The sequence below is a fragment of the Mustelus asterias genome, chromosome 17, assembly GCF_964213995.1.
Source record: "Mustelus asterias chromosome 17, sMusAst1.hap1.1, whole genome shotgun sequence".
In the NCBI taxonomy this organism is placed as follows: domain Eukaryota; kingdom Metazoa; phylum Chordata; class Chondrichthyes; order Carcharhiniformes; family Triakidae; genus Mustelus; species Mustelus asterias.
This window is the reverse complement of record NC_135817.1, coordinates 44,993,493-45,015,790: the sequence shown is the minus strand read 5'-3', so window position 1 is coordinate 45,015,790 and position 22,298 is coordinate 44,993,493. Positions and strand designations below refer to the sequence as shown.

The window sequence follows — 22,298 nt, the reverse complement described above, 5'->3', positions numbered from 1 at the left end:
TAGCACGGTGACAGACCGGGACCTTGACGCCATCGAAATTGTCTGCTTGACAGTCCGAATCTGGAGACCACACCGCTTCACGGTGTCAGGGTGAATGAAGCTCTCCGTGCTCCCGCTGTCAAACAAACAATAAATCGGGCGTTTGTTTACCTGTATGTCCATCATGGACTTGTCGAGTCTGTGAGGCTTGGCCTGGTCCAGGATGATCGACGCCACCGTTGGTTCGCGGGCGCAACTGCAGATGGCTGAGATGGTTGATGACGACCCCTGCTGGTCATTCGCAGTCGGTGCCGACCAAAATGGCTGCCCCCATAGGTCGCACGTGGACAATGGCGCCAAAACCTGCGGCCCCTGCAGGTCGCACGTGTCTTGCGACTCCGTCGTTCGGAATGGCAATGTCCTGGAATCGCACGTGGCGGAAGACCTTGAAGAAGCAGAAGACAAGGAGGCCGGCTCCGGGGAGTCACATGCCGCACTGCTGTTCTTGGATGGAAGTTTGGACCGGCATACCTTGGAATAGTGCCCCTTCTTGCCGCAGGCAGAGCACAACACCGCTTTAGCTGGACATCGCTGCCAAGGGTGTTTCACCCCCCCACAGAAGTAACACCGCGGGCCACCTGGAGCTGCTGCCATCGTCAGGTCCGAGGCTGGGAACGCGATCGCGCAGTTTTTCGGTCCCGCTGAATGAAGTGGGGTCTGTGACTGCCTCTGCCACGCTGTCTCCACGTGGCCGTTGGGATACATCGCCAGACCTTTGGAGGCCATTTCTAGAGCATCAGCTAACTCTATGGATTTAGTGAGGTCGAGGTTACCTTGCTCCAACAGCCGAAGACGGATGTACGACGAGCCGATTCCCGCCACGAACGCATCTCGAGCTCGGTCGTTTATGTACTGGTCTGCCGACACTGCCTTGCAGTTGCAGGCTCTGGCTAGCTGTTGAAGCTCGCACGCGTACTGTTCCGTCGTTTCGCCGGGATGCCGCCGTCGAGTGGCTAGAAGGTATCGAGCATGCATCTCGTTCGGCGGTTTGTTGTATTGCTTCTTGAGAAGCTCGAGGGCCCCTTTGTAGTCGGTGGCCCCACGGATCGCCAGGTATACAGCGTCGCTTACCTTCGCGTGGAGGACCCGGAGTCTGTCGGCGTCGACGTTGACCGCTGTGGAGGCGTCGAGGTAATCCTGGAAACACTACAACCAGTGGTCGAAAGTGTTCGAAGCTCCCGCTGCACGTGGGTCCAACGTAAGCCGTTCAGGTTTAAGCATTTGCTCCATGTTTTCTTTGTCGTTTTTTTTTTCTCAAAAAATAATTTACTTGTTGGCAATAAAATTGATGCGCGATATAACACACAAGAGGCTGGATGTACTCGGGAAATAAAGGCTTTTATTGCCAACAATAACAGAGCTACCATATACAGTACACGATCCCAGACTAAAGGGTCACCAGGCAGAGCAGTGGCCTTTATACCTCACCCAGGAGGCGGAGCTGACTGGGGTGTACCATAACAACAATATTAACAGGTAGAACAGCCCAACCCTAACCCCAACAGTAACATATATACAGACTCATAGTACTGGCCAGACCATGGCTCAGCACTACCTGGTGGGAACCAACAATGGTTCACCACACACAGGCTCCCTGCTGAGGCATACAACCAAACAATAAGCACTTTATGCAGGGCTGCGTGCCAAAATCATTGTCATTAGCAGGCAGCTCGAAGCTTGCTTTTTGCCAGCATTACTTTGAACAGGCGCGTGTTAACCATGCATTGCAAACTCTCCACCTGATTTTGATAGTTATCCTATCTTGCTGCAATAGAATTAACTATTAAAATGTAGCATTTCCTCAAAATCCTTATGCTGCCCTTTATATTTAATTTTAATCTGGTATTTCTTAACAACATTCTCCAGAGTTCCAGTATGAAAATTAGTAAGAGTCTTATGGTCTCCTTACCAGAGCCAAGAATTGATGTACTGAGATAAATGGAAGGTACGTTTAATATGTTTGTAATTGTTACAGTCTGATGAGTGTTTAGTTATAACTGGAGTAAACCAAAACCTTGACATTACAGTCATTAAATTAATCTGTAAACTCACTGCTAGCGTTACTAGTTTTTCTCAAAATGGTAGGTAACTGACAGTTAGATTTGGATGTGAACAGGGAACTCAGTTTTCATCTAGTATTTTGCACTATATAGAGAAATCTCACCACATCAGCAGAAAATAACCCCTAATTGATCAAGAATACAAATTCCACCTTCTGTAGATGTATTTTATACAAAGCAAATATTAGAATGTCTTATTGACGTTAAGGAGTATCATGGTTCCTTCATCTTCTAATATGCACCAAGGGATTTAGCAATGAACTGAATTTATGAATGTATTTACTTCAAGTATACTGATTCAATTACTGGTGAATTTCTGAGTGTGACCCAATTCTGAGTGTAAACCATTTTAGGTTAGAAATACAAATATATTCTAATGCAGTTTCAGATGCATATTTTGCATTGGGTTATCACTTTATGTGGAGAAACAAAAAACATTTTCCATGTTGTCACCTTGACAGCTTTTGAGTTCAATGGGAGATCGTAAAAATGAGCACATAATCAATTCCGAGCTGTCCTAATGACAAGCATCCATCAATTTCCCGATAATCTATCGGTGACCACACCTCAATGCAGATCTTCCTCTTCATTGTGAATAGAAAATACCCAGCTCCCTGGCATAATGAATAGAAAAGGGACACAGGGACCCATTACTTCAGGTCACCTCCATTATGTGGAAATGAGACTTCTAGGACTTTCCAAAATGCCTATTGTATGCATCAATATGAGGCAAAGAAAAGAGTTTCTCACCTTCTGTCTCATGTTTTTCTATCTGAATCAATAGGGTGCAGAAACAGAGAGATACTCCCTCAAAAATGGGATGTTATTGCAGCAGGGCCACCTACAGAGATAATCCTGAAGAATGAAGAGCAAGTTATTTTAAACATTTCATATTTCAGGCGCTCTCTGGCTGCTGTTTCTGTTGGCGCAATTACCTTCCCCGCCCCCCTCCCCAACACTGCCCCCCCCCATCCCCTTCGCACACACACACACACACACATACACACCCCAGGCCCTTCCAAGAGGCAGGGCTGTGGTTGGAGAATGGCCCAGACCAGAAAAACTGGGAAAGCATCCTTTTCGCTGGTACAGCTGCTCTCAAGTTCACTGCATAAAGACATATGAATATACAAATTGGGACCAGGAGTAGGCCACTCAGCCTACAAGGACAGGCTGGAAGCCCAGTGTGAGCACACATTACAGATATAGAGCCTGGATGAATGCTCCTGGTGCTCCTAGCTCACAAATGAATTGTTTAAATAGTGTTTTTGGAGGTTCTTCCTATTCACTACTGGTTTCAGCTGGACATGTCGGACACAGTTGCCCCTCTGAATCATAACAGGGGCCAATATATGTCAACAACTCTACTTTGCATACAGCAACAGTACAGCTGCTTGATTCAGGTAGGTTCCTAATCAGGTCTAGCCTACCAAATGGAAGGCCCCAATAAATTTGGAGATGGCAGTAAGTGGTGGACTGTGAACTTAATTCTGCTATCAGAGCCAGAGACCAATGGGCAGACCAAGTTTAACCTGGCCCAACAGCTGGGAAGCAAACTCAATGCAAAAGGATCTTTAACTTATTCGTTACAATATATGACAACCTGCAATGATGAACACCTTTAATGTCATAAATAAGTGCGACAGATATATTCTGCAGACTAAACACCGGTACATGTTTTATCAAGAGATCCATTTCCCTTGTGATCAAATGCCTTTGTTGCTGTGCAACAGCACAATGCAGCTGGGAAGTCCAAATGCTTGAGTGAAGCCCTGGTCTCTGTGAGATCAGTAAGGAAATACTAAATAGGAAGATATTGGATATTACAAGATAATGAGCTGATACAATCACTTTTTTGTGTTGGTCTGAAAAAAAAATCAAGTTTCCTTTGCCTTCTCTCAGAGGATGTAATCTCTTCATCAACTTCTGTCATCAGAGAGTAATCAGTTTATTTTTATAACAAATGTTCTATTCATTTTACTGACTGTTTTGATTTTTTTTCCATGTCCTGTCACTCCTCGCTGCTTTGTGTAATGTCAAGTGGTTTTGGACGTGTATAGTGACACCACTGAGTAATCTCACTGCCTCTGATACAATTGATGTAATTCTGCACAATTTGTCATCGATGTCAGTGGCGTAAAATAGTTTCAATAGCAGAAAGTAGGGATCTGGGAGAAAGTTACTCTGTCATATTGCTTTGGTTGGTTGAAACCTTTTACTTAGGTTTTGTATTAAACTGCACATGCAGTGTTTGTGAAATTATTAAAAGCTCTTGAAAAATGTATTTAATAAAGCACTTTTCATAACCACTGCATGTCACAAATTGCTTTACAAATAAATAAGTTCTTTTGAAGTGTTGCCACTATTGTAATATAAGAAACATGGCAGTCAGTTAATGTACAGCAATCACCCATAAACAGTAATGTGATAATGATCAAATAATCTGTTTTTGTGAGTTTGATATAGAGATATACAGGAAAGAAAGGGTAACTCCATTAAGCTTCATCTAATAGTGCCATGGGATATTTTATGTCCACTTTGAGGGCAAGATGGGGCTTTGGTTTAATGTCACATCTGAAATATGGCACCTCTGACAGAGTAGTGCTCCCTCAGCTGTGCACCTTGATGGATTGCTTCAAAATAAATATTGTAGATAATTTACATATTATATGGAATAGCTGTTGTCAACGAAAGATTGTAGAAGTTCTCTTGGCACTGAGCCTTTCTCTGAGTTGCTTTCTCAAATGATTCAACTGAATAAAGGAAATCTTATCCACATATGGGCAATCGTAAGTATGAATCCAAATAGGGCACGCATTGCTAGAAGCTTTTTGGAATGTATCATAGTATGAGGAGGGCGACGCGGGGGCACAGTGGTTAACATTGCTGCCTCACAGCGCTAGGGACCCGGGTTCAATTCCGACTTGGGTCACTGTCTGTGTGGAGTTTGCACATTCTTCCCATATCTCCGTTGGTTTCCTCCGGGTGCTCCGGTTTCCTCCCACAGTCCAAAGATGTACATGTTACGTTCATCAGCCATGCTAAATTGACCTTAGTGTCAGGGGGATTAGCAGAGTAAATATGTGGGGTAAGTGGAATAGGGTCTGGGTGGGATTGTGGTCAGTGCAGACTCGATGAGCTGAATGGCCTCTATGATTCTATGATTCTATGAAGGTTGTTGAATAATGACTAACTGGTTGAACATATGTGGGGTTGGGTATGCTCTGGCTTCCCCACAGAGTGTTTCTTATGGGGGGAGGTGGCATGCCATTCAGCAGTGGCGGGATCTTCTGGTCACACTGCAGTGAATGGGATTTGGCGGGGGTGCGAAGATCCTGCCGGCATGAACAACCGGAGAATTCCAGCCGATATTTACATTCAATGTTCTGTTTCCTCCTGTGAAATTTGCTCCATTAAAACAGTGACTACTCTTCAAAAATACGTGATTGGCTGCGAAGCCTTCTGGGCCATTCTGAGCTCACAAAAAAGTGCTATATAAATATGAGTTTCTTCATTCTTTAAATATATCAACATCCACAGGACAGAAATGTTTATGTGCAGTAAGCATTGCATTCTCACTCAGCTCTCACTTCATGGTCTAATTAGTTTCACTTTCCCAATTCTAGCTGATATCATTAGTCACCATGATCTTTAAATAAACGCTAACATTCTCAAAAACAACAGATGATGCTTTTTAGCCAATCTGTTTTCATTCCTGAAATGAGTTTTACTTAGTTACATTCACAGCAGCATGACTTTAGTCCCAGCTTAACTTTTCTAAAAGCAACGTTCTGAAGCTCTTTCTTGATTTGATTTGATTTATTATTGTCACGTTTATTGGGACACAGTGAAAAGTTTCTTGCGCGCTACACAAACAAAACATACCGTCATAGAGCACATTGGAGCGGAGGAAAGGAGAGGGTGCAGTATTACAGTCATAGCTAGGGTGTGGAGAAAGATCAGCTTAATAAAAGGCTGGTCCTTTCAAACGTCTGATGGCAGCAGGGAAGAAGCTGTTCTTGAATCTGTTGGCACAGTAAGAAGTCTCACAACACCAAGTTAAAGTCCAACAGGTTTATTTGGAATCACGAGCTTTCGAAATGCTGCTTCTTCATCAGGTGAGTGGAGGTTAGTTCACAAACATGGCAAATATAGGCAAAGACACAGTTTGCAAGATAATTACAGATTAGAATGTGAAGAATGGTTGGAATGCGAGTCTTTACAGGTAATCAAGTCTTTATAGATGCAAACAGTGTGCATGGAGAGAGGAATAATCACAGGTTAAAGAGGTGTGAATTGTCCCACAGGACAGTTCATAGGATTTTGCAAACCCATGCAGTATGGTGGGGGTACAAGTAGTGTGACATGAACCCAAGATCCCGGTTGAGGCTGTCCTCATGCATGCAGAACTTGGCTATCAGTTTCTGCTTGGCGATTCTGCATTGTCATGTGTCTTGAAGGCCGCTTTGGAGATCTTAACCTAAGATTGGAGGGAGAATGCCCTTGACTGCTGAAGTGCTTCCTGGCTGGAAGAGAATATTCCTGACTGGTGATTGTTGCACGGCGTCTGTTCATCCGTTGTCGTAGCGTTTCTCTGGTCCGGGGAAGTACTGGATGTCCTTGCAACTGTGTCTTTGCCTGGTGTTGTGAGACTGCTTACTGTGCCCACCCCAGTCCAACACTGGCACCTCCACCTCTTGAATCTGTTGGTACGTGATCTCAGACTTTTGTATCACTTTCTCAATGGAAGAAGATGGAAAAGAGTATGCCTGGGGTGCGTGGGATCTTTGATTATGCTGGCTGCTTTTCCAAGGCAGCGGAAATTGTAGTCAGAGTCAATGGATGGGAGGGAGATTAACTGCATTCTTCCACAAGTTTAACTTTCTAAAACATAGTTAAATGACACAGCCGCTGAGGGACCACTCTAAGGTACTACAAATCTTTCTGCTCAAGAAAAAATGGTGAAGTTCTCTCAATGAAAAATACTATGCGTCATCAATGGACTAAATTCTGACAGGTTCAGCTTTATCCACATCTACAGCACAAACTGCTTCAAGTTTGGCAACTGGGTCAATAATTTTCATTTGACGAGTAACAGAATTGAAAATGTGGGAAAAAAAGTTGTGTCATTTTTGAGTTACCAAGACATTCATTACCAGAGGACATTGTTTCTGAGTTTGTGCTTGAGCTATGTTACCAGGACAATGTGTGTGTGTATGGTTATGACACGGAAGAGCTTTGATACTAAATTGTGTCTAATATAACCTAGCAGTCTTGTGCAATTTGGATTAACTAGCCTCAAATTGTAATTTCCAAACTAGTTTATGATCAACTGAACATTTTTTCCCCTGAGGCTTTCAGCATCTAATGAATCAAGCAGATTTTTTGCCTCCTATCCTTCCGATAGCTGGGGTCCAAGGCACTTGGACTATCTTTAGACGTAGAATGTGCAATACTGTGTTCTGTCCTCACGTCCTACATCTGAACAAGCATTAAAAATAGCAAGCCCTTTCCCTCGAACAACGCAAAGTCACCTCCTGTCCTGCTCTTTTTCCTTTTAGCGGTTACTTTATGTCAGTTTATTTCAACTGTATTTTCCCTGATAGTGTTTTATGATTTATTCTGTTTGATTAGCAATTGGAACATTTACAAATCTGAAAATCAAAATGAAATGTAAACTCTGTTTTAGAATTGTCAATTTGTGAATGCCATTATTAAATAGGTTAACCACTCTGCGTGGACAGATTTGTTAGACTTGAAATAAAAATATAACCTAATTTGCTCAGCTTTATTAAAAATAACTAAAAATAGAGATATCTGAGATATGAAAGCTCAACATATTCACAAGATTCTCTGCTATTTTAACACAGACATTAATTTATTTTACTTTAATTTAAATGCATTAATGACTTGGATAAAATAATGAAGAAATGAACATTGTAAGAATGCATCAAGCTTTCAGCCTCTCCCGTGAAATTATTTTCAGAATTATGTTTCCACTATTTTAATGAAGTAAAAAATGATTTCAATCGAATTAGGAAATATTGAGGTGAGGTGACCGGTAACAAAGTGAAAAAAATCTGTGAAACCAGAAAAAGAAGTCTGCAGTCTTTGCAATGCTTGGTATCCTGAATTTTAAAGTGTCAAAGGAAAGGTATATCACTTCAGTCAATAATTATTATTAAATATCAACATTTTTTGATTGAAATGCTCAGCTTAAACTTGAAACATCAGAGCAATCCTAATTGAGAGTGACACTTGGTTACCTAGGACCTGAATTGTGGACAATTAATGCAATAATTTTAGTTTGGGGGTTACCAGGATTGAGACTGATTGATATTCTAATTATCAAGAGTTTTGAAAGTTAATTGCTGCAGTACATTTACTACAGTTGAACAAAAAAGTGTAGGCCATTGTATTGGCCATAAGTTATCATAGCTAAGATAGATAGTATGCTTTACTGGACACTGGGGAGGCTTTTATCCATCTGTGAATGCATTGGTTACCGTTCTTTATGTAGAACACTAAAATTTAACTTACACATGAGGTAAAACATAATTCTGTGTGTCTTATTACCAACCCCTGTAAATTGTATGGTAGCTAAGTTGTACAGTACAGTAACCATAGTAAAAGAGCACAGATTTGATTTTTAAAAATCCCAAGTTGTATTGATGCTGGAAGTCAGCATTCATTTGTCTCGTATCTCAGATAGCCATACGCTCTCCCTGTCCAGATGATGTATGCTTCATGCACAAACAGGGTATTGATCTCACAGGCTATGTGTTACAGTGTTGGTTTTGTTCCTCCTCATCAAATTTCACCCCTCCCTTTCTTTTCTGAATTCATTGGGATCCAAATAATCACCAAAATAACAGCGAGCGGTGGTCACCATTATTTATGTACAAATCGCAAGGCAGTCTCAGTCCAGGGCTGTTCATTGTTCAACATGAAAATCTGGAGATTGCTGTCTGAGATGCACCACTCCACTGTTTCTCTGTCTGACAGCATTTCTCTGTCTGACTCACCATTGACACATATTGAATAGCACAAAATCCCTTTAATTACATGGTAGGTGTGGACTAAAAAAGCTGGGGAAGTTAGGGCTTCTCCAGTTCAGTCTAAGTACCCTTTTTAACAATACAATACATCTTAATTACTGTGAAACAACCTCATGAGGGGTGTGGCCAGGGTGTGCATGGGCAGCTAATCACCTTGGTTGGGGGGGGGGGGGCTATGATGAAGGGGCATAGTTTCAGGCCACGGGACAGTGGTCTCTGGGGGTTCTGAGAGGACTGTTTGTACCCAGTGGGTGGTGGGGGTCTGGAATGCATTGCCTGAGAAAGCAGCTGGGCCGGTTAACTTACGAGCCTTACAACGTCCTAGGCTGAGCACTTGGAGAAACATGATATCCAGAGATATGGTACAGGTGCTGGGAGATGAATTATCTTCTCCTGCAGAGACATTAGGGGATGATTGAGAGCTTGATGGCTGGTGGGCCTCGGATGGGGGGACAGGTGGCATAGCTCGGCACCATGCCTCGCCAGGCAGGGCTTGTGAGTGGGGGTGCCAGAGGGATTCGAGGATGATGCTGGAGGTTTGGATGCTGGACTACCGCAGGGTGTCTGGGAGTGGGTCATGGTGGACGTACCATGTGTGCCGGCAGGACTGCTGCCAGGATGAGATGGAGGACACTCATCCTTGCGGCCCAAATGACGTCGTTCACTTTATTCCTGCATTGGGCACTGGTCCTGTGTGTCAGGCCACGGACACAGACGTCCGCAGTGTGGTGGACCTCAGTTGTGCCTTTGTCCTATATGGACCACCGTTGTGTGTGTTTGTCATACCTGGACACATCCCCTTCCAGTTTGGTTCCTCCCCTCAGCACCTAGTATAAAGGTGGCTGTCTCCTCCCCCTTGTTCAGTCCAGGTCTGTTAATTGTTGGGATCTGCTCCTGATTCTGTTGTGAATAAAAGCCTACACTTATATTGGCATATCGGTAGTCTTTCGCCTTATTGATAGCGCATCAATTTTATTCACAACAGTTACTAGTATGGAGCAGTTTCTAAAACCCGACAAGTTAGCATTAGACCCTCAAGAGGTTGGAGCCTCTGATAAATTTGATCATTGGTTGGACTGCTTCGAAGCATTCGTCGACACCGCTACGGCCATCGACACCGACGCTGCTAAACTCCACGTGCTCCGCGCCCGGGTAAGCGAAACTGTCTATGGAATCTTCCGGGACGCTGCTACTTACGCGGACGCTATCGAACTCCTAAAAGGGCAGTTCCGAAAGAGCCCTAACGTGGTTTACGCCAGACACCTCCTAACTACCCGCAAACAGCAGCCAGGAGAATCGTGCGCCCAATTTCTGCGCGCCCTGCGAGTCCTCGCCCGAGCATGCGACTGTAAGGCTGTTTCAGCAGCTCAGAACACGGAGGATCTGATCCGCGACGCCTACGTTGCGGGCATTGAGTCTACATACATCCAGCAGCGTCTGCTGGAACAAGATGACCTAGACCTCCGGAAAACGGCCACGATGGCTGAAACGTTAGAAGCAGCCTCCCATAATCTCGGGTCTTACCTTGGATCCCGTTCCACCGACGGCTCCACTGCGACGGCTGCTCCAGCAGGGCCCAAATGTTACTTTTGTGGCCTCCCTAAGCACCCTCGGCGTCACTGCCCGGCAAAGGACGCGATTTGCTCCGGATGCGGTAAGCTAGGCCACTTTGTTAAAGTCTGCTGAGCAAAGCCGCTTCTGAAGACTCGTGGAGCCATGTGTGCTCCGAGGGCGCGGCCATCTTTGATGCAGGCGGCGGCTGCGCGCGAATCGCCATCTTGGATGCGGTCACCGGAAGTGCGGGAGTCGCCATCTTTGAGACTGGCATCAAGGCAAGCTGAGCAGGAAGCTTCAACCGTGACGTCATCAGACGGCGACGAAGATGGATTCTTCTTTAATTCAACAGTGGCATCGATTTGCCTGGACCAGTCGCAGCCACATCAACTCTCCAAGTCCATAATGGAGATCAAGGTAAATGGTTATGCAGAAAACTGCCTGTTTGACTGTGGGAGCACGGAAAGTTTTATACACCCTCGCACAGTGCGTCAATATGCCCTTCCCGTGCGACCCTGGAGCCAGACCATCTCCATGGCCTCGAATTCTCACTCAGTGGAGGTCCTCGGGTGCTGCTTGGCGACGCTGACAGTACAGGGCACAGTCTACGAGCGTTTTCGGCTCCTCGTGCTGCCGCGACTCTGCGCAGCTGTACTGCTGGGGTTAGATTTCCTCAGCCATCATAGAAGCGTCATCCTGCAGTACGATGGCCCTTATCCCCCGCTCTCCGTCTGCAAGGCGCCGTCACGGCAGCGCCCCTCGCGCACCACCTGCAGTCTCTCGACCCTCAAGATCACCCCCCCCCCGTTATTTGATAACCTCACCCCGGATTGTAGGCCTATAGCCACCAAGAGTAGGCGCTATAGTGCGGATGACCGGGCCTTCATTCGGTCCGAGGTACAACGTTTGCTCCAGGAAGGGATTATCCAGGCCAGCACCAGCCCCTGGAGGGCGCAAGTGGTCGTAGTTAAATCGGGGGAGAAACACCGCATGGTGATTGACTACAGCCAGACCATAAACAGGTATACCCAACTAGATGCATATCCTCTTCCCCGTATCGCGGACATAGTCAACCACATCGCGCACTATAGGGTTTTCTCAACGATCGATTTGAAATCGGCTTACCACCAGCTCCCTATCCGCTCGGAGGATCGCCCATACACTGCCTTTGAGGCGGATGGCCGCCTCTACCAGTTCCTCCGAGTCCCCTTTGGTGTCACCAATGGGGTCTCAGTCTTCCAACGGGCCATGGATCAAATGGTGGACCAGCACGGACTACGGGCCACTTTCCCGTATCTGGATAACGTCACCATCTGCGGCCATGACCTGCAGGACCATGATGCCAACCTACAAAAATTCCTTCGTACGGCCACTCTCCTGAACCTCACATACAATGAGGCGAAGTGTGTTTTCCGGACACGCCGCCTCGCCATCCTTGGGTACGTGATAGAAAATGGTGTCCTTGGCCCCGACCCAGCCCGTATGCGTCCCCTTATGCAGCTTCCCCTCCCTACTACCCTCAAAGCACTGAGGAGATGCCTGGGCTTCTTCTCCTATTATGCCCAGTGGGTTCCCCGTTACGCAGATAAAGCCCGTCCGCTCCTAAAATCGACCTCTTTTCCCCTGGCGGAGGAGGCCTGTCGGGCCTTCGATGACATCAAAGCGGACATCGCGAAGGCCGCGATGCACGCTGTGGACGAATCCATCCCATTCCAAGTGGAAAGTGATGCGTCTGACTTTGCCCTCGCTGCCACCCTTAACCAGAGGGGCCGTCCGGTGGCCTTCTTTTCCCGGACCTTACAAGGCCCTGAGATTCGACACTCCTCGGTCGAGAAGGAGGCCCAGGCCATCGTGGAAGCCGTCCGGCACTGGCGCCATTATCTCGCGGGCCAACGATTCACCTTAATTACGGACCAGCGGTCAGTTGCCTTCCTGTTTAACACCAGGCAAAAGGGCAAGATTAAGAATGACAAGATCTTGCGGTGGAGGATTGAGCTCTCCACCTACAGATATGACATCATGTACCGGCCTGGGAAGCTCAATGAGCCCCCAGACGCCCTGTCCCGTGGATCATGTGCCAGTGCCCAACTAGACCAGCTACAGTCCCTCCATAACGACCTCTGTCACCCGGGTGTCACCAGATTTTTCCATTTTGTCAAGTCCCGTAACCTGCCCTTCTCCCTTGAGGAAGTCCGGACGATTACCAGGCAATGCAGGGTCTGCGCTGAGTGCAAACCGCAGTTCTACCGGCCAGGTAGGGCGCACCTTGTAAAGGCCACTCGCGCGTTCGAGCGCCTTAGCGTAGATTTTAAAGGCCCCCTCCCCTCCTCTAACCGCAATGTTTATTTCCTGAATATCATTGACGAATACTCACGTTTCCCTTTTGCCTTCCCCTGCTCGGACATGACCACGGCTACAGTGATTCGGACCCTGAACAAGCTCTTCACCCTGTTCGGCTTCCCAGCCTATATTCATAGCGACCGTGGGTCCTCTTTCATGAGTGACGAGCTGAGGCAGTACCTGCTCGCCAAAGGCGTTGCCTCCAGCCGCACCACTAGCTATAACCCCAGGGGCAATGGTCAAGTAGAGCGGGAGAACGCAACCGTCTGGAAGGCCGTTCTATTAGCGTTACGGTCTAGGGGCCTTCCAGTCAGCCGTTGGCAAGGCGTCCTTCCGGACGCATTACATTCCATTAGGTCACTCTTGTGCACAGCGACCAATACGACCCCTCACGAGCGGATGTTTTCATTTCCCAGGAAGTCCTCCTCGGGTACTTCGCTCCCGGATTGGCTGATGTCCCCGGGACCCGTCCTGCTTCGGAAGCATGTCCGGACCCATAAGGCAGATCCCTTGGTCGAGGAGGTCCAATTGCTCCATGCTAATCCCCAATATGCTTATGTAGCGTACCCTGATGGGCGGGAGGACACGGTTTCTGTCCGTGACTTGGCACCCGCGGGTGCCCCGGAGGTCACCACGTCCTTCCGCCCCACGGTCCCTGGTGTCGTCCATTCGGAGACTGCTACGCCTCTTCCTCCCTCAGTCCCTGTCCCCAATGTAGTGTGCCCAGAGCCTATTGCAGCCCCCCACCCCCCAGCTCCGGTTCCCACTGTTCCCCATACGCCACCAGGGCCACTGCTCATTCCTCTCGCCCCTATGTACAGCTCGCTTGAGTCGCCGGAGCCGTCGCCACGCAGTACCCGACGACTGGACGGGACGACGGATCGGTCCGCTTCACACCACCCAGCGCCTTCTCTCGACGCTCACTGTACGGAGCCTGGGCCGACATCGCTCCCGGCTCGGTCGACTCTGCGACCTGCACTACGACGATCGCGACGACGGATCAAGCCACCGGTTCGTCTGGACTTGTGATATTGTTTCCGCTTCACCCCCGTGTTGTTTTTTAAAAGGAAGGGGTGAATGTGGTGGACCTCAGTTGTGCCTTTGTCCTATATGGACCACCGTTGTGTGTGTTTGTCATACCTGGACACATCCCCTTCCAGTTTGGTTCCTCCCCTCAGCACCTAGTATAAAGGTGGCTGTCTCCTCCCCCTTGTTCAGTCCAGGTCTGTTAATTGTTGGGATCTGCTCCTGATTCTGTTGTGAATAAAAGCCTACACTTATATTGGCATATCGGTAGTCTTTCGCCTTATTGATAGCGCATCACGCAGCAACCGCTTCCCATGCTGCATTGGAGTCCCTGCTGCTGGATCGTCTTCTACCAGAGATACAGGATGGCCCGCCTCTCCTCTATGGCATCCAGCAGCCGTCCGAGTTCTCCCTCAGTGAACTGTCGGGCTGGTCTGCGTGGTGCCAACTTCCTGGCATGACTGATTGTGAGTACAGCAGGTGCATTTCAGGCACCTCGGGCGAGTCACACGCCTAGAGACTCCATTACGACGTCGTTCATGTGACGGCTCCTTCAGAGCACTTAATGTCAGTGCATTGCGGTGCCAAGTGCGCCAAAGAGACCAATGTGAATCACTCCATTGTTGTTGCCATTATGACACTTAGAAATTTTTTGGGAGAATTCTGCCCTAGGCTGTTTAATTATCAGATTTCAATATGATTCGTTAAGGAGATACACCTTTCCTTCTGCACGTAGGTCCCCAATGCCCTGCAGTGAGAAACACAATTCAATATCGCACATAGAACAAGTTGCTGTGAAAAAAAAATCATGCAAAGTAAATGGGCAAAGACAAGGCTAGCAGATATCAGGGGGATGATGCACCTTGGTGGGGATACTCACTGAAAGCTGATTGAGCTAACTGTAGAGTTGCAGTGCTAAGTATTCCTTTCCTTTCAACGTAAAGTCCACTGACCATCAGATTGAAACAAATAATTATGCAACAGCAAAATGGAATCTAAAATATACTGTTCAGAGAAAACAAAGATGGCAGGGTGATCTATGTAGCTGCACTCAGCGATATGTATAGATGAGTTTCAAATGTCTGTTGAGTTCACCTCTCTTCCTTTAGTTTTTTTTGTTTAGTCTGGTGATGCAGAGATGGGAGCATTGCATTTACAATGATTTTGTTTTGAATCCATCTTATAGGTGAAGGAGAGATGGGGGGTGGAAAACCAATCTGTAGAAAGCCCTACAAATTGTTACTTCAAAATGGTGAACCCGAGTGAGTCAGATCATTTTGTCCACCTTCATCATTCTGGCATACGTACCCAGTAGTTGTTCATTACAACATTCAGCTACTTCTTCAATGATTCCTGAATTGCGTTGCTCTTGTTATTCTACTCAGAACGCCTTTCCAGATATTGATCACTCTTCTTGCAAAGAGGTGCTTCCTGATATCAAGGTGAAAGGTCATGGGCTGAATTTTAAGGGCCACCAGTGCCCAGGTGGGAAAACAAATGGGTAAACCTGTAAAGTAGGCCACCGAAAGAGCAGTGTTGTACCTACCACCAGTCCAATCACCCCAGGCCCGCCATGATTTTGGGACAGCGTTGGAGGCGTCATGTGGGTCACCTGCCTGCAGCCCAATTGAGGTCCTTAAGTGGGTGATTAATGGCCATTCAACGGTCTCATCCCCTGCCTCTCCAATGTAATGAGTAGCAGGATCACCCTGTCCCAAAATGCCCCCTCATTAGGGCATGTCAGCCAGGTTCCAGAGAGATCTCAGATTTATCTCAATGCCTGGATCCATCACTGAATACCATCTCCTATCCTACCTGCAGCACCCGCAGTGCCCTCTATTCCTGCTTTGTGCTGCCGATATGCAGAACAGTTGGCATCTGACTGGTTGGCAGTTCCATGAGTTGGGACTTCCTCTCGGAAGTCCCACCTCAAATCAATGAAAGGGCCGTTGCCCATAAAAGTATAGTGGGGCAAGCCGGCTAATTGAGACTGGCTCGCCCCCAAAATTGAGACTGGGGTGTGGGGAGCCCATCTTCAGCGTAAAACCCAGCCCATGTTTTGTAATCAGTTATTAATAATAATCTGAATAAATAAATGAGTGTTGTGCATGCGATTATGTCCTTATATCTCAGGTAAGTTAGCGAAAGCAACAGGAAAAGTAACATGAATTTGAGAGGAAATTTGGTGCAGAGCAGGCATTTTGGCAGTAAAGTTCGATAAGAGCCAAAAGCAGGTGTGGAGATGGGAATGCAATGAACCCATACTCAATGCCTCCAATGCAGGCAGCATGCGAGCTGAGTGCTGCCTTCCCATCGAAATGATTGGGACGTGCAGCCAATGCAAAGCTGTAGTTAAGGATCTGTTCAGCTGATCAGCGAGCACAAAGTCATGAGAGGTTAATACAATCTAAAGCTGTCTGCATTACTTAAAGCCAGCCTGCACCTCTTAAAGGGGAGGTTTTGGGCTGGGGTAGATGCTGGGATTGATCACAGAAGAGAGTGTGAGCAAGAATAAGAATTAATTGCGGCACCACATGACAGAAAGTGGGCTTGAAAGATTTCAAACACTTTACTGGTGGCCTTGATGGAGGAAGTGTAGAGAAGGACCGGTGTCATCAGGAAAACAGGAGGCTTGACAGAGAAAGTTTTACACAGAAACATGGAAAATAGGAGCAGGAGGGGGACATTCAGCCCCTCGAGCCTGCTCCATTTATTATGATCATGGCTTGTTGCCAAAATCTCCAACTTTGCTGCAGAGGGAGCATGGCGTGAACAAGCAGTAAGATTGTGCCCACAATGTTTTGGCCTCAACTGCTTCCTGTGGTAGTGAATTCTACAGGCTCACCACTCTCTCAGTAAAGAAATTTCTCCTTGTCTCAGTTCTAAGGGGGCTACTCCTTATCCTTAGATTATAACCCCTGGTTCTGGACTTCCCATCATCAGGAACATCCTCCCTGCATCTATCCTACCTCGACCTGTTGGCATTTTACAGGTTTCTATGAAATCTCCCTTCATCCTTCAAAACTTGAGTGAGTATAATCCTAACCGACTCAATCTCTCCTCATCCCAGGAATCAGTCTGGTAAACATTCTCTGTATTCCCTCTGTAGGAAGAACATCCTTCCTCAGATAAGGAGACCAAAACTGCACACAATATTCCAGGTGTGACCTCACCAAGGCCTTGTATAATTGCATCAAGACGTCGCTGCTCCTGTACTCAAATCATTTCGCTATGAAGGCCAACATACCATTTGCCTTCTTTACAGCCTACTGCACCTGGATGCTTATGTTCAGCAAGTGGTGTGCAAGGACACGCAGGTCTCGTTGCACAGTCCCCTCTCCTAATTTATAGCGATTCAGATAATAATCTGCCTTCCTGTTTTTGCTATCAAGGTGGATAACCTCATCTTTATCCACATTATACTGCATCTGCCATGCATATACCCACTCACTCAGCTTATCCAAATCACACTGAAACATCTCTGCATAGAAAGCAGTTAGAGCACAGAGCTGTGGTGGTTAAAGGCTGGAAAGACGGAGGATGAGGGGAGACTTAATAGAGGTGTATAAAATTATGAAAGGCATAGATAGGGTGAACGGTGGGAAGCTTTTCCCCAGGTTGGTGGTGACGTTCACGAGGGGTCATAGGTTCAAGGTGAAGGGGGGGAGGTTTAACACAGATATCAGAAGGACATATTTTACACAGAGGGTGGTGGGGGCCTGGAATGCACTGCCAGGCAAGGTGGTGGAGGCAGACACACTGGGAACGTTTAAGACTTATCTAGATAGCCATATGAATGGAGTGAGAATGGAGGGATACAAAAGAATGGTCTAGTTTGGACCAGGGAGCGGCACGGGCTTGGAGGGCCGAAGGGCCTGTTCCTGTGCTGTATTGTTCTTTGTTCTTTGTTCTTAAGGCAGAAATCCAACCTTATGGATCTGGACACAGTACAACAAAAGGTTGAATGACCTTCCACACATGGTTGTTGTAATATACCTGTCTCTTTAAGGAAGTGTATAATAAAGTCCTGTCCATCGCTGTTCACCACAAGAAAGGATGAGATGTATAATCACATGACTCTGTAGACATTACACAGTAGCAGCTATACAGGTCAGATGTGTCTACATGGCCTCTTAGTTACTATTACCTGTATGTAACCTTATCTTCAAATAAAGAATCCACATGATTGTTTTACCAATCCTTGTTGTATGATTGATGGTATGCTTGCAATAAAGAGAATAATATAACAGCAGTCAAGGTCAATAAATGTATCTTCAAATGCTATATCCCACCAACTTTACCACCAGCCTCACACACTGTTCAATGTATCACAGTCCCATCATTCACCTGCCAAAAATCTTTATCAATCATGATGAATCTCACCTTCACAGATTCATCTCACCTTCACATATTTAGAACTGCTGAAAGTCTCACATACGCATCACACATTTGCACACACTGCCAATTATTCAACCTTGCCAAACATATTTTATCACACTCACTGACACACTTCTCTCTCTCATGCAGAATCTGGCATAACACTGGAGGCTGTTGCACAAAGACAGGCTAGCCCCATGGAGGAGATGATGCTTGTCATCACTCAGACCATGGCAGGCAGAGGTGCTGAAACCATCAACTTTGATGTTATGCTCAGACTGAATCCTCCTTCTGACATCCCACTTCATCTTCATCCACAATCTCTTCTGATTTACAAACTACAGATAGTGTAGCCATGCACATCTTGTACTTCCCCACTGCCTCACCACTTACTCTATCATTGTGTCTTTCTCCTTTCTGACACCCAAGAACTGCCAACTGCCAAGCAGTGGTGGAAAAAGAGGAGGAGAGGAGATGGGAAGAAGGAAGACAGTGATGAAGAAGAAGCATCGTCAGTCGATCTCATACTTGCAGTCAGCAGCTCAGTTGATGGCATCCATCTGTCTCTGGAGATGATGGATTGCACACGGGGTGCATGTCAATTCTGGATTGAATATCATTTGTAGCGACTGTAGAAACCGATTCATAAGTGACAGTCCCTTTTACAACGGGGACAGATAAACGAAGTTGGCCCGAGTTTGACTGATGTTTTTTCCTTCCTCTTTTCCACCATCTGGTCATTTCATTTGACGTTTGCCTTTTCCACACCCTTCCTGACTGCTTGTCCCCAAGCACTCTGATCTAAAGTGAGGAATAATCATGTATTAAGTCTGATCCATGTCAATTGGAGGTCTTGCTTTCAGGCATCCTTATATCACAGACATGGTCAACTTGTTGGTCTTGTGCCGATAGCAAGTTCACCGCAGAACATGTCTTTGGCATTGTGGATGACCCAGTCAATGGAGTCACTGCTGACTCAAGAGGGGAGACATGCTGAAGATTCTTTCCATGGCGTACTTACATATTTAGCACTCTGTCTTGCCAAGGACTGCTCTTAATCCTGAGGCAGCAGAGGTGGAAGTTGTGCAGTGTCATTTCTTGGTTTGCGTAAGTTGTCCTTGTTTCAGTACTGTAAAGGAGGGAGCTGAGAACACAAGCCCAGGTACACACAAGGAGCATTGCATTTTCTGTTTGTTTGCTGTTGGTCAACACTTGGCTTCACTACTTTGACATGGTAGATGTGGTTTTATCAATCCTGGTGTTAATTTCAGCATCAACGGACAGGTTGCTGGCAATTGTTGATCCAAGATCAGGGGCAGCACGGTGGCACAGTGGTTAGCACTGCTGCTTCACAGCTCCAGGGTCCCGGGTTCGATTCCCGGCTCAGGTCACTGTCTGTGTGGAGTTTGCACATTCTCCTCGTGTCTGCGTGGGTTTCCTCTAGGTGCTCCAGTTTCCTCCCACAATCCAAAGATGTGCAGGTTAGGTTGATTGGCCAGGTTAAAAATTGCCCCTTAGAGTCCTGAGATGCGTAGGTTAGAGGGATTAGTGGGTAAATATGTGGGGGTAGGGCCTGGGTGGGATTGTGGTTGGTGCAGACTCGATGGGCTGAATGGCCTCCTTCTGCACTGTAGGGCTTCTATGTTTCTATGTAAAAGATATGTGAAGCTGTCAATGACCTCCAGAGCAAGGTTGTCGATATTGATGGATGATGAAGTCTCTACATCCTGGCCTATAACTTTTGTATTAATGACACTGATTGTAGTCCACACATTTTACAGGCCTGGGAGAACCAATCTGCAAGCTGGTGCAAGTGAACTCCAATATGGGAAGCCAGTGCAGTATCATTAGCAAACAGCAACCCATGAACTAGAACATTATGCATTTTGGATTCAGCATGCAGTCCTACCAAGTTGATCAGTTCAGGCATGCAGATAGGCACCCTCATCTGAGTCACTGAAAGTGTACAATAGTAGCATGGAGTAAATGTTATGCCAGAAATGGGGTGAACAGGGTGAATGGGGGCCGTGATCATTCATTGGGGGGGAGGGGGGCCACATCTGATCTCCCAGTGTACACGTTACACTGTGCACTGGGAGATCATGCACACACGCAATGGTTCCCTCTCACAGTCACCAGCCGGCTTCCTGGTGAGAATAGACTCAGTCCACTCCCCCGACTGGTGCAAATCACACTTTGCCTCATTTTTCTCTCTAAGTGGCATAAGATTTGAATTTTTATCATGCTCATTCAGCACTTAGACCTTTTTTGGGAAAATTGCCCCCGCTGCCTCTGTTGACAAGATGGAAGGTCGTGGTGAGTCTATAAAGGCAATATGGAATAGTCTAAGCTCTTTGTAGCACTTCTCCTGTAAATGTCAACGTGAAAAATTCAGGTCAACCGCTGATGTGGCAGCTTGAAGCGACTCAGGGCAGATGCGTAATATCAGGATCTGCAATCCGGCCAGGGCAACTCAAGCAAAAACTTCTCCCACAATATTTAATAAGGGGATGCCTCAGTAACTGTTGCAATCATGGCAGTCCCATTTGTTTTGGGACAGACAGGGTGACTCCTTTTCCATCATGGATATCTTGAGGCACAAATCTTTCCTTCCAACAGAGACACAAAAGTTCATGAGGATGCCACAGCAGTGTCGGTTTTCCACTTTTGATGATTACATCTAGAATACCATTGTTTCCTGGGGCTTTACCAGTGGCAAGATAGTCATTCACTTTGTTAAGCTCAACTATGCTGGGCTTGCTGTCCTGCTCCTCCATGACAGGACAATCTGGAATGGCACTGAGAGCTTCTTCAGTGACAAAGTTCTCCACTGTGTAGAATTTGAGATTGTGCTCCATGTGCTTGCTCGGACCAGTGATAGTCATCCCTGTCTTTATCTTCAAATGAGCCAATTAGGCTGCTGCTAGGACTTTGGCTTTCTTGATTTCACACATCCCGCCAGCATCACCAGATTCAGTAGCAGAGCGTATGCTGTTGCAAAGTTTCAACCAGTATTAATTAGTGCAGTAGTAAAACCAAAATACTGTGATGCTGGAAATTTGAAATATAAACATAAAATGCTGAATAAACTCAGCAGGTCTGGCAGCATCTGTGGAGAGAAACAGAGTTAACGTTTCGAGCCTAAATGACCCTTCTTCAGATTAGTGCTGAGCCAAGCAGTCTGCTGAATTTGATTCTGACAGCTCTGAGAGCATCTTGGTTTTATTTGTTGGGATCTTGCTTGTATTTATATGGCTGGTCCAGTTCAGTTCCTGGTCAATAGTATGCCCAAAGATAGGATATTCAGTGATGGTAATGCCATTGAATGTCAAGGGGTGATGGTTAGATTCTCTCTTGTCGGAGATGGTCATTGGCTGGCACTTGTGTGGCGTGAATTTTCTTGAAAGACGTGGTGGTCTCGCCCACAGTGGTGCACATGCTCTACACCAGTTGAGCAAGAGCTTATAACTGGTAACTGTTTCTTCCCATGTTGTAAACCATGAAGCTGAGTGTCCTCTCCAGAACACAGGCCTGGGCAAATAGTGTGGTGACCATGAGTTGCCCAAACATCTCTTGGCATTGCTAGCATTGTCCAGAGGAGAGGATGAAACCAATACTGTTTGTTCCCAGCTCTGTTACAGGAGTTGCTGGAAATTTGCCTGATAGATGACAGATTACCACCCACACGACACCATTCTGCATTTTCTGTCAGGGCTTACTCCCTCATCCTTTTTCTTTCCCAAGACACCCAAAAGTCAGAGGAACTATTTACCTATTTTTAGGGGCCTGGATTGTGGGCATCAGGAAGTAGGGTGGCATGGTGGCACAGTGGTTAGCACTTTAG

At 46.5% G+C, this 22,298-nt stretch overlaps 1 long non-coding RNA gene across 1 annotated transcript; it reads left to right on the top strand.

The window, feature by feature from the left end:
- The first annotated feature begins 11,002 nt into the window (after window positions 1–11,002).
- On the top strand, window positions 11,003–14,339 carry LOC144506159 (uncharacterized). Its single transcript, XR_013499859.1, has 2 exons — window positions 11,003–11,128; window positions 13,873–14,339. It is a non-coding gene; the product is annotated as an uncharacterized LOC144506159 (long non-coding RNA).
- Window positions 14,340–22,298: the final 7,959 nt, after the last annotated feature.